The 12,980-nt window shown below is 45.6% G+C and overlaps 1 non-coding gene across 1 annotated transcript in view; it reads right to left on the bottom strand.

The window, feature by feature from the left end:
- Window positions 1-12,980, bottom strand: part of LOC100439161 (uncharacterized) — a 96,217-nt gene that overhangs the window by 5,832 nt on the left and 77,405 nt on the right. The window lies entirely within an intron of this gene.

The following is a 12,980-nucleotide window of genomic DNA, read 5'->3' as shown; positions in this document are numbered from 1 at the left end:
CAGCGTAAGAGCTGAAATGTGAATTGGACATGTCTATAGAGTGTGAATTGGATTCAAGACAAAATATTGTGAATGGTTAATAGGGTCAGTCAAAGTATACTTGCTGAAATAATCTCTTGGATATGCAAATATTCTGAGAACTACACTGTCAAATAGCTATTGTATCCTCTTATCTATGTGTTCACAGAACGGCTACATGTTATAACAAATGAAAAATGTGAATTTAAAAAATAATATCACCCTAAAATAATACTTCACTTTGAATAGTAAATTTTGTTGTCGGAGTTTTTATTTTTGTCACACCAGACAGTTAGGTTCTTAGCACAGCTTTATTTGGAAATATTAAGAGATGAGCTCTGGCCGGGCATGGTGGCTCACACCTGTAATCCCTGCACTTTGGGAGGCTGAGGCAGGTGGATTACCTGTGGTCGAGAGTTTGAGACCAGCCTGGCCAACATGGTGAAACCCTGTCTTTACTAAAAATACAAAAATTAGCTGGGTGTGGTTGCTGGTGCCTTTAATCCCAGCTACTCAGGAGGCTGAGGCAGGAGAATAGCTTGAACCCTGGAGGCAGAGGTTGCAGTGAGCTGAGATCACACCACTGCACTCCAGCCTGGGTGACAGAGTGAGACTCCATCTCAAAAAAAAAAAAAAAAAAAAAAAAGAGAAAGGAGCTCTGTGTGTCCTGCTCTCAGCAGGAACAGACATGGGTGGCAAGGGGAAGGAGAAAGCAGGAACAGGCCAAATGTTCAGAGTCATCTGGGTCATCGAGTCCACCATATGCATCAGCCATGCCTTGGATTATCTTGGAATACCTTGGAACTTCTCCTTCTGGCTACCTGGGGCCTTCTCAGTGGAATCCCTTCCCTGGGAACCTTGCAGAGAAGACAGACAGCTGATGGATGACCCTGACATACTCTAGAACAGCCCGAAGCCCCTGGTAAGTATTCAAAAACACCTTGATCAGACAAACAAATAAATATCAGCCACTAGGACTCAAGATGATCTGACCAATGGGCGTGCCTTTTTCTTTGATCTAGCCCAGGTTTGCTGGGTTTGATTAACTTTGCAAATCTTTGGCAGAATTTAGTTCTCAGAAATATCAGGAAGTGGCAGAGTGCAAGAAAGCCCCTTCACCATACTTAAATGGAAACATCTCCCAGTTTTCTGATTTCCAGGTTAGAATTCAATTTCCAGGAATCCCCCTCTTTTTTTTTTTTTTTTGATATGGAGTCTTAGTCTTGCTCTGTCACCCAGGCTGGAGCGCAGTGGTGCAACCTTGGCTTACTACAACCTCTGCCTCCTGGGTAATCTCCACCTCCCAGGTTCAAGTGACTCTCCTGCCTCAACCTCCCGAGTAGCTGGGATTACAGGCACCCACCATCACGCCCAGCTAATTTTTGTATTTTTGTAGAGATGGGGTTTCACTATGTTGGCCAGGCTGGTCTTGAACTCCTGACCTCAGGTGATCTGCCCATCTCGGCCTCCCAATGTGCTGAGATTACAGGGGTTAGTCACCGTGCCCGGCCAATTTCCAGGATTCTCTAAGAAAGGATTCTGAGAATTAAACATGGAAAACAAGGGACCCCCAGCACCTGACTGCTGCTTTCTGCTTTATCCATGTCCTTAGGATCCGCCACGTCCTTGCTCTGGTGCTTCAGCCCCACCTCACCCCCCTGTTCATTCTCAAACCATCTAAATCCACCCGTTCCAAATCCCGTCAGCTCTGAGTCCCGCTTGCCTTCTTCTTGGCCAATCTGATACAATCTCCTCTGCTTCACTTTTGATTCCTCTCCATCCCGTTTGTACCATTAGAGCACTGCAGCACCATTATATCTCAATTGTGGTCCACAACCCATCTTCTCAAAATTTCAAAATTTAACACAAATTGATGAGCCCCATTCAAGATCTAGTGAATCAGAATTTCTAAGGTGGGCTTCAGACTCCTCAGCATCACTCATAAATTTGAGAACATTGTCTTTTGGCACAAGTAATATAATTACTGTGTTGAAAGGTATTGTTCCCCTTTTGAGATGGAGTCTTGCTCTGTCACCCAGGCTGGAGTGCAATGGCGCGATCTTGGCTCACTGCAACCTCTGTCTCTCAGGTTCAAGCAATTCTCCTGCCTCAGCCTCCTGAGTAGCTGGGACAACAGGCAAGCGCCACCACGCCCAACTATTTTTTTTTTTTTTTTTTTGTATTTTTAGTAGAGATGGGGTTTCACCATGTTGGCCAGGCTGGGCTCAAACTCCTGACCTCAAGTGATTCGCTCACCTCGCCCTCCCATAGTGCTGGGATTACAGGCGTGAACCACTGTGCCTGGCCAAAGTTTGGCATTTCTTCCAGATTCTATTTCATGTTCTGATTTCCTGCTTCTTGACTTCTTTATTTTTGTTAATGACATCAATGTTTCACAGACCCTAGGCTTCAAACCTCAACCTTCCAGTCCTCTGCACCCAGTACACTACTCCTTCCACATGCACCTCACTCTAGCTGGGTGCTACCTCTTCAGTAATATTTCTTCCATTCTCACCTTTTTTTTTTTTTGAGACAGGATCTCATTCTGTCACCCAGGCTGGTGTGCACTGGTGCCATCTTGGCTCACTGCAACCTCCGCCTCCTGAGTTCGAGCGATTCTTGTGCCTCAGTCTCCTGAGTAGCTGGGATTACAGGCACCTGCCACTGCGCCTGGCTAATTTTTGTGTTTTTAGTAGGAATGGGGTTTTACCATATTGTCCAGGCTGGTCTCAAACTCCTGACCTCAGGTGATTTGCTCACCTCAGCCTCCCAAAGTGTTGAGATTACAGGAGTGAGCCACCGTGCCTGGCCTCTTTCATCCTCACGATTGCTCTTGCAGATTAAGAACTTGGAAATGTTCACATGAACTCACCTCAAGATGTCAAATGCTGCCACTTCCAGTATGGAAATCCAGGGTACACATTGCCCCTCTTTTCTGGCATCTGTCCACTTTGTGAAATACATATCTATGCATATGCTTTTCTATTTCTTCCGCTAGACTTGAAGCTCCTGGAAGTGAGTTTCCTTAGGTCACCTTTGCTTTTCTCTAGCACAGGACCTTGTATATGGTGCTTTGAAAAATATTTGTTGAATCGAATAGGTGAATTTCTTAATCGCAGGCCCACTGCTAACATGTAGCGACGTGTGTATAGATTTTTGACTTTCCAAACACTTTCACAATCATAAGCATAGCTGGCCTTTCTCTCCTTGGTATTGCTGGCTGTCAATTTGCCTGCATTTGCTAATATGGAAATTTGAAAAAAACACACAAAAACCATCATCTGGGTTTGAGGTGAAAACCCCAGCTCTATTGCTTATTGGACGATCTTTGATAAGTTCCTTACCTCTCTAAGCCTCAGTTTCATCTTCTGTAAAAGGGAAGTAATAATAGTGCCTCTCTTACAGGTTGTTATAAAGGTCAAAAGAGAAAACAAACGTAAGTACTTAACATGGTTCCTGGCCTAGGTCAGGCACTAAGTGAATGGTAGCCATTGGGTACTGGTGTTCCTACATTTACATCTTTGTTTGTTTTTTTGAGATGGAGTCTCACTCTGTTGCCCTGGCTGGAGTGTGGTGGTGCAATCTCAGCTCACTGCAACCTCCACCTCCCGGGTTCAATCGATTCTCCTGCCTCAGCCTCTTGAGTAGCTGGGATTACAGGCACCTGCTACCACCCCTGGCTAATTTTTGTATTTTTGATAGACATAGGGTTTCACCATGTTGGCCAAGCTGGTCTTGAACTCCTGACCTCAAGTGATCCACCCGCTTCGGCCTCCCAAAGTGCTGAGATTACAGGCATGATTTCCTGTGCCCAGCGTATTATCTTTGTAAAGGTCTCTACTGGCTCCCAGTTCTACTGGATAAGGCTTAAAATCCTGGGTCATGAGTATGACCCAGCCTTGTCTCCCAGCCTTACTCATGTACCCCAACCTTGGGTACCCCAAACCAGACTCTGCCTCTTCCTTCAACAAGTCCTGTGCCCTCACACCTCTAGGCCTGTCCTCCAGCAGTTCCCTCCTCCTGGAGGGTCTCTCCTCCCATTGGTGGCCCACAGGAAGATGCTTGGCGAGAATTAATTACTTCCTTATCCTTATTTCCATAGCTCTCTGAGCCTTCCTCTATTACAGCACTTTCACATTGCAGTACAGTTAATTTGTTTTTGTATCCAAACTCCTCTGTGAGTCCGTGAACTCCTCAGGGGTAGGAATCATAGCTCATGCCTCCTTTTGGCCCACTCACAGTGCATGAACAATCTACGGGTCTCATGAATATTTTCTGTGTTTACTAAAATGTGGAGATTAAGCATTAAGTCACCCAATGACTGTGGCAGTGGCCTCAATGCCTGTCCAGCTGGAGACCTCCTATAACAGTCTGGGTGGAGACTTTTATCCGTAGGCCTCTTTACAGAGACATTTTACATAGATCATCATCTTCCTACATCTTCAGATAAAACTAGGCTTGTTCTGGCAGATACAGTGGGAAATAATGTAGTAAACCAAGGCAAGGAGTTTAGTGATTTGACCAGAGTTCCAAACTAACTGAATACACTCTGATTCCACTGGTCTATCTCCCTGTCTCACGGCTTCCCATGGAAGCTGTGTGATGGTGGCCTCCGAGGAAGAACTGGCCAAGTATCTTTGGGACAAAGTAAATTGACATGTTAGGTTATGAAATGCACCGATCTCCACCCAGACTGTTATAGGAGGTCTCCAGATGGACAGGCATTGAGGCCACAGCCACAATCATCTGGTAACTGAATACTATCTCCACGTTTTGGAATTATGTGCTCCCTATGGATTTATTTTATGTATTTATTTATTTATTTTATTTTTTCTGAGACAGAGTCTCACTCTGTCACCCAGGCTGGAGTGCAGTAGCGTGATCTTAATTCAATGCAACCTCCACCTCCTGGGCTCAAGTGATTCTAGTGCCTCAGCCTCCTGAGTAGCTGCGATTACAGGTGCGCGCCACCACGTCCAGCTAATTTTTATATTTTTGGTAGAGACGGGGTTTCGCTATGTTGCCCAGGGTGACCTCAACTCCTGGCCTCAAGTGATCCACCCGTGTCAGCCTCCCAAAGTGCTGGAATTACAGGCATGAGCTGCCATGCCCAGCCTCCTGTGGATTTCAATGTGACCATTTGGGTAAATCTCTCAGTGAAGGAGTGGGACATTTTCTTTATGAGAGACTCTGGGGGAGTACGTACCACATGAGGCTGGTTCGTAGTTCACAGGCTTAGCTGTATGAGCGTAATGGGAACACACAGGGTCTCTAGAGAAGAACCTCTCAGGGCCCCAGTTGACCTCAGGTGTAGGCCTGATCCTGTATCCTCTTCACCTGGCTAACTTTTAACATGTGGCTGAAAAGTGGCTACTTCAGAAGCCTTCCTTGGCCACTCCTTTAACCCCACCATTCTGTCCCCCATGTGCTCCTATAGCGTTTTATGTTCGCTTCCATCATCATATGGCTGAGTGATCAAACCCAAGTCTGTCCCTCACTTGACTGTGAGATCCCTAAAGGCAGGGACCTGTCAAGTATGTTAGTCACTGGACCATTCTGAGAAGAAGAAGTGATGATGCAAGCATCCTGCGGAGGGAAGAGGACTACAAAACAGCAGGCCACTGCAGCCGTCACTCACTGTGCTTGGCGATGAGCTCTTGCACAAATATATCCTTGGCCACTGTTTTCTTTAATAGTCAGTTTTTTGTTGCTGGGCCAGGAGTGGTGGCTCACGTTTATAATCCCAGCACTTTGGGAGGCCAAAGTGGGAGGACGGCTTGAGGCCAAGAGCTCAAGACCAGCCTGGGCAACACAGCAAGACTCTGTCTCTAATTTTATATATATATACATATATATATATACACACACACACATACATATATATACATATATACACACACACACACACATATATATATATATATTTTTTTTTCCCCCAGGCCAGGCGTGGTGGCTGACACCTGTAACCCCAGAACTTTGGGAGGCAAAGACAGGTGGATCACTTGAGGTCAGGAGTTTCAAGACCAGCCTGGCCAACATGGCAAAACCCCATCTCTACTAAAAACACAAAAATCAGCCGGGCGTGGTGGCGGGCGCCTATAATCCCAGCTACTTGGGAGGGTGAGGCAGGAGAATCACTTGATTCTGGGAGGCGGAGGTTGCAATGGGCTGAGATCGTGCCACTGCACTCCAGCCTGTGTGACAGAGTGAGCCTCTGTCTCAAAAAATAAAATTAAATTAAATATTTTTGTTGTTAATTAAAAAAAAATTTCACTGCCATGGCTTTCCAAGTCAAAAACTCTTTTCATGGCCCCCATGATCATCATGATCGAGGTTCCTTTAGGTCCAGCTTTTCTTTCACCCCCTCATCTCTCCCACTCCCTATATGTACATGGACCCCCTCCTCCTACCCCATCTCCTACCTCTGTGCTTAGGCTCATGCAATACCTGCCACCTGGAACACCAGCCTCAGAGCCAGGGAATCCTCTCTGCCATGCAAAACACAGTTTCAATGTTTCTCGGAAGCCCTCCCACACCCCTCGTCCCTATGACATGTTAGGGGCTTCTCTTAGTTCCCTGAGCTTTGGCTACTGCCTGACTTTTCTCATGATATTCCAATGATTTCTGCCCATTTCCCTCAATTAGAGTGCACGATCCCTAGGAGCAAGGATCTTGTCTTGTTCTTTTTTTTTTACCATGCCCACTACTGGGTCCTAGGTGCCTGGATGAATTGTAAAATAAGAATCTGTGGAATTTAACTTTCTTTTATTATTTAGTGATAGTGAAGCTTTCTCAGCTCTGAGAAGACCTTAAATGCCCATGCTTTTTGCATGGTGTCAGTTTTTGGGTTCCAAGACTTTTGTTCTAGCAGGATGAGAACCCAGGATTACACAAGATGGAAGATGTACAAACTCTCCCTCTCTAAGAGTGAGTGCTCTTAAAAGGCTACAAAGGGCCAAGCAGTCAGATGGCTGCATGTACCATCTGATGTCATCCCTTTATTGTGCCCTTGGGCCTGGTCAAATCAGTCATCCCAGCTCATATGACATTTGCAGCTAGTTTTATGCAAGATGCAAAATCTTTCACAGCAATAACTAGAGAGGCTGTTGTAATTCTGTGCAAGTTGGAAAAAGCCGGGGGCCAATTTGGCCTGTGTAGATGTGACTTTGTCTCCAAGTTCCCATCATTCATCATGGAAGCCCTGCCTTAGAAAGTTTAAGTAATCAAAACGTTTATCAACTATCAATTGACAATAATGACGGTGCGCCTGTCTAGAGTTAGTCGGTACAGTTCCAAGGGTGTCCTCGTGTGACAGTTATGCAACAATGCACTTGGTCACCACGTGAGTAATGACAAGTGGGTCAGGACACTGCTATCGTATCAGGCATTATTAAGTTTTGCTAATGGATGGGACTAACAGTCCATCTAACTGGTTAGCAGGTGAGTCACTTGTAATACCAAAAAAGCAAGTATTTAAGTATGTATTTTAAAAATCATTCCTCTTTAGGCCGGGTGCAGTGGCTCATGCCTATAATCCTAGTACTTTGGGAGGCCGAGACAGGCAGATCACTTGAGGTCAGGAGTTTGAGACCAACATGGCGAAATGCTGTCTCTACTAAAAATACAAAAACACTAGCTGAGTGTGGTGGTGCACACCTGTAATCTCAGCTACTCGGAACTCTGAGGCAGGAGAATTGCTTAAATCTAGGAGGCAGAGGTTGCAGTGTGCCAAGATCATGCCACTGCACTCCAGCCTGGGTGACAGAGCAAGACTCTGTCTCAAAAAATAATAAAATAAAATAAAATATAAAATAAAAAATTGATTCCTTTTTAGTTTTATATATTTCACATCAAACCTTACTGAAAAAAAGGATATAAGGCAGCTTCAAAGACAAAAGGAGATCCATGTTAGAGGTGGGTGTTTAAATATAAGCCCTTTCTGCTCAACCGACAAATGTTGTCACATCTGCGTATGACAAGATATCACTTTACTGGGGCATCTGCTTTCCCTGACTCACCCAACGAGGTTGAGAACTCCCTCCTCCGCATCACTCCTGTGCCTGGAACAAACCTGTTCTGTAGCATAGCTCCTATGGCATTTTGAGTCTTTATTTCCACGCTGTGAGCATCTTGAGGGCAGCACCATGCATATTTGGTTTGGAATCCCAAGCACCTAGCACAGGTTTTCAATCAAGAATGATGCTAATGGGCTGGGTATGGTGGCTTATACCTGTAATCCCACTTTGGGAGGCCAAGGTAGCACGGTCGCTGAGTCTAGGAGTTTGAGAGCAGCCTGAGCAGCATAGTGAGACCTCGTCTCTACAGAAAATTTAAAAAATTAGCTGGGTATGGGCCAGGCGCAGTGGCTCATACCTGTAATCCCAGCACCTTGGGAGGCTAAGCCAGGCAGATCACGAGGTCAGGAGATCGAGATCATCCTGGCTAACACGGTGAAACCCTGTCTCTACTAAAAATACAAAAAATTAGCTAGGCCTGGTGGCGGGCACCTGTAGTCCCAGCTACTCGGGAGGCTGAGGCAGGAGAATGGCGTGAACCTGGGAGGCGGAGCTTGTAGTGAGCCGAGATTGTGCTACTGCACTCCAGCCTGGGCGACAGAGCAAGACTCCGTCTCAAACAAACAAACAACAAAAAATTAGCTGGGTATGGTGGTGTGCCCTTGTGGTCCCAGCTGCTCAAGAGGCTGAGGTGGAAGGATTGCTTGGGCCTGGGAGGTTGAGGCTGCAGTGAGTGGTGATCACGCCACTGTACTTCAGCCTGGGTGACAGAGCAAGCCCTTACCTTAAAAAAAAAGAGAGAGAGAAATCATGATGATGAGGAGGATGACGACGAAGAGGAGGAAGATGACGACGAAGAGGAGGAGGATGTATATTATTTTTTGTTTGTTTGTTTTGAGGGTATTGCTCTGTTGTTCAGGCTAGAGTGCAGTGGTGGCATCACGGCTCACTGCAGCCTCGAACTCCTAGGCTCAAGTGATCCTTCCAACTTGACCTCACAAAGTGCTGGAATTATGCCCAGTGGATGTATATTATTGTGTAAACTAAATTTTGGATCTCTCCTCCTCCCTCTAGATTCCTTTCTCTGCTGGTCCTAGAGCACACCCACCAGTACCTCTCTGGCCCCATCCCCATCAGGCCCTGTGTAGTGCGGGACACAGTCCCGAAGTGACTCTGGCTTTCTCCACTGCGGTTCTAACAGGGTTAAAGTTGAGGTTTCTAATCACTCCCATGAGGTCTTATTACCTGTTGATTAGGTCCTTTTGGGATCAGCATCAAACCGACAACAATAATAAACACTCCCTTCATTGGAACTCAGTAATGACCCTGCCTGCCCTGCAGGCCTGGTGGCGATGGGGAGGGGCCCTGGCCGTTATGGGGCTGGAAACAGTAGCCCTTGGTGGGGGCGTTTGCCAGCAATTTGGTGGTGCAGCAAAGAGGTGCCGCTAACAAGGATAGGCACTGGTTGGGGATTTCTGGCTGGCCGGAGGCATCCCTGTTGTTCCAGCACAAGGCTCTTCAGAGAGGACCCTCCACAGCCAGCCTGAGGACTTGAGAGATGGAGCCAGGTGGTCTTTCTGCAGGACTAGAGGAATTTCTAGAGAATGATCTGGTAACTGTTTCACGTGTATTTTTCCAAACTTTTTCCTGTGCACATTCAAATGTGAGTGAGTGAATGAGGATGTGAATGCATGCGTGTGCATAGGTTTTGTGTCTTTATTACAAAAATGCAATCATAGGAAACATTTTGTTCTGTAAATTGCTTTTTTTTTTTTCACCCAACAATCCATCTCAGACACCCTTCCATGTCATTCTGTTGAAGAGCTTCATATTAGTCCGGAATATGAACAAAGCCAAATACGTTTAACCAACATAAATGTGATTGAACATTTTGACCATCTCCACCCGTTTTTTGGTATTACAAATAAAGCTGCAGTGCTTGCTCTGGCAGCACATACACTAAAATCAGCATGACAGAGAAGGAAGGTTACATGGCTCCTGCACAGGATGGATACACAAATTCGTGAAGCATTCCATATTTTTTTTGTTTAAAAATTTTCAGGTGCAGTGCCTCGTGCCTGTAATTTGGGAGGCCAAGGCAGGTGAATTGCTTGAGGCCAGCAGTTCAAGATCAGCCTGGTCAACAGGATGAAAGCCCATCTCTACAAAACCCACAAAAATTAGCTGAGCATGGTGGTGTGCACCTGTAGTCCCAGCTACTTGGGAGGCTGAGGCATGAGAGTCACTTGAATCTGGGAGGCAGAGGTTGCAGTGAGCCAAGATCAAACCACTGTACTCCAGACTGGGCAACAGAGCGAGACTTGGTCTCAAAAAAACAACAACAACAACAAAAAAAAACAAACAACAACAACAACAAAAAAAACACCAAAACGTTTCACATTAAAAGCTTTTAAAAGTAAACAAAACTAATGATACGGCATTAAAGAGTTTCATTTGGGTGGGGCGCGGTGGCTCATGCCTGTAATCCCAGCACTTTGGGAGGCTGAGGCGGGCGGATCACGAGGTCAGGAGATCGAGACCATCCTGGCTCACACGGTGAAACCCCATCTCTACTAAAAATACAAAAAAGCTACTCAGGAGGCTGAGGCAGGAGAATGGCGTGAATCTGGGAGGTGGAGCTTGCAGTGAGCTGAGATCGTGCCACTGCACTCCAGCCTGGGCGACAGAGTGAGACTGTCTCAAAAAAAAAAAAAAAAAAAAAAAAAAGAGTTTCATTTGTTTTACTTTTAAATCCTAAAAATCCTTATACATTTTCTCATGTACTTGTGCAAGTATCTCAGTAGGATACATTCAAACAGGTTGTGTCTATTTGCACATGAAACAGTAGTATCTGAGTATGTCTTTTCCTTGGTCCTTGGATAATATAATTTTGCTTGTGACAATTCGATTATAATAAAAGATACATCAGTGATATTTTAACCTGAATTTCCCTGACATGACATTGTATTTATTAGGTAATTTTAAAAACATATATAATTCAAGTTTTAAGAAAAATTACAAAAAACACTTCTAAAATTTCCATACACTCTTTACACAGGATCACTAATTCTTTGTATTTTGTCCCAGCTTTTTTTGGAGACAGGGTCTCTTGCTCTGTCACCCATGCTGGAGTACAGTGGCTCGATCATAGCTCAGCCTCAACCTCCTGGGTCCAAATGACCCTCCCACCCCCGCCTCCCAAGTAGCTGGGACTACAGGTACGTATCACCGCAGCCAGCTAATTTTTTAATTTTTTGTAGAGATAGGGGTCTCCCATTGTTGGCCAGGATGGTCTTGAAGTTCTGGGCTCACGTGATCCGCCTGCCTTGGCCTCCCAAATTGCTGGGATTATAGGTGTGAACCACCATGCCTGGCCTAGCATGTTAAACTAATAAAGAAACAAATGACCAAGTTGCAGAATAGTAACAGTAAGGATGCATTTTATGATTTTATGGGTTTTTTTGTTTTTTTGAGATGGAGTCTCACTCTGTTGCCCAGGCCGGAGTACAGTGGCACGATCTCGGCTCACTGCAACCTCCGGCTCCCGAGTTCAAGCGATTCTCTTGCCCCAGACTCCTGAGTAGCCGGGAGTACAGGTGCGTGCCACCACACCCAGCTAATTTTTGTGTTTTTAGTAGAGATGGGGTTTCACCACGTTGGTCAGGCTGGTCTCGATCTCCTGGCCTCAAGTGATCTGTCCGCCTCGGCCTTCCAAAGAGTTGGGATTACAGGCGTGAGCCACTGCACCTGGTCGGCATTTTTCTATTATCCTATGCGATTTTGTTTTTGTTTTTGTTTTTTCCCTTGAGAATGCTTTCACACATTGCTAGTGAAATTAAAAATAAATAAACACACTAATGGGAGGTCTAACAATCATGCCAACTTAGGGGAGGCAGCCACTATTTAAACATTAAAGAATCAAATGCAGTTACACAGCGTACACAGAATAAAAGTTGACCTGGGGGCTCTTGCCATCTATAGGAAATTGCACCAACCCATTCAGAAAGGAATAAAAGGAACTCTACATTCTCGTGTGTTTCAACTGCCAAGCTTTGCTGTTTATCCTAAGTCTGTGCAGATTCCATATTCTCTGTGAGGCAGGGAGGGAGGGAAGAAAGAAAGACAGAAAGAGAGAGAGAAAGAAAGAGAAAGAGAGGAAGGAAGGAAGGAGAGAGAGAAAGGAAGAAAGAAAGGAAAGAAAAGAAAAGAAGGAGGGAGGAAGGAAGGGAGGGAGGGAGGTGGGGAGGGAGGGAGGGAGGGAGGAAGGGACGAAGGAAGGGAGGAAGGAAGGAAGTGAGGGAGGGAGGGATTCGCCGTGTACCTAACACATTCTAAACCCTTGCCGTGTATGCTATTTCATTTAGTTTTTGAAACTCCAAGAAGCGTTTCTTGTCCCCATTTTATGGATGGGAAAACGAGGTTTAACAAATTCGTGTAAGTTCTCAAGGAACCTGGATTCAAACTAAGTCCTTCCTGACTCCAAAGCCCACTGACCGTCCTCGACCAAGAATCGCTTTAGAGGGGACTGGAGAACAGGTTTGCAGTTGTAGAATCTTACACTGGTGGGTCTAGGTGGTTCATAGTCCTTTTCCTCCTTTTCTAGGGGTGCTCTGGAAAACACCTGGGGAGATGCCCCAGGCGTGTTGGACAAACTTCTCTCCAGAGTTTTCCATTTCTCTCTGCTACTGTCTGCCCATGGCACCTGATCTCAAGAGGGATAAGAGGGAGAGAAAGAGGGAAGACAGAGAAGAAGAGAGGGGTGGGATAACGAGAGAAAGAGAGGCAGAACCCCAAGCAGGAGCCTACAGAGGAGTCGACACAATAGGAAGACAGAGAAAAAAGGAAGGAAGGGAAGAAGGGCAGGGCCTGTGAGGCAAGGAGCTTTGGGAGTCCTAGTCTCATAAATTAAAAGGATGACAACAAAGCCAGGCAGGAGGGATTTAAAAA

The sequence above is a fragment of the Pongo abelii genome, chromosome 18, assembly GCF_028885655.2.
Source record: "Pongo abelii isolate AG06213 chromosome 18, NHGRI_mPonAbe1-v2.0_pri, whole genome shotgun sequence".
NCBI lineage: Eukaryota > Metazoa > Chordata > Mammalia > Primates > Hominidae > Pongo > Pongo abelii.
Note: the sequence above shows the minus strand (reverse complement) of the source record. Positions and strands in the feature narration are given on the sequence as shown.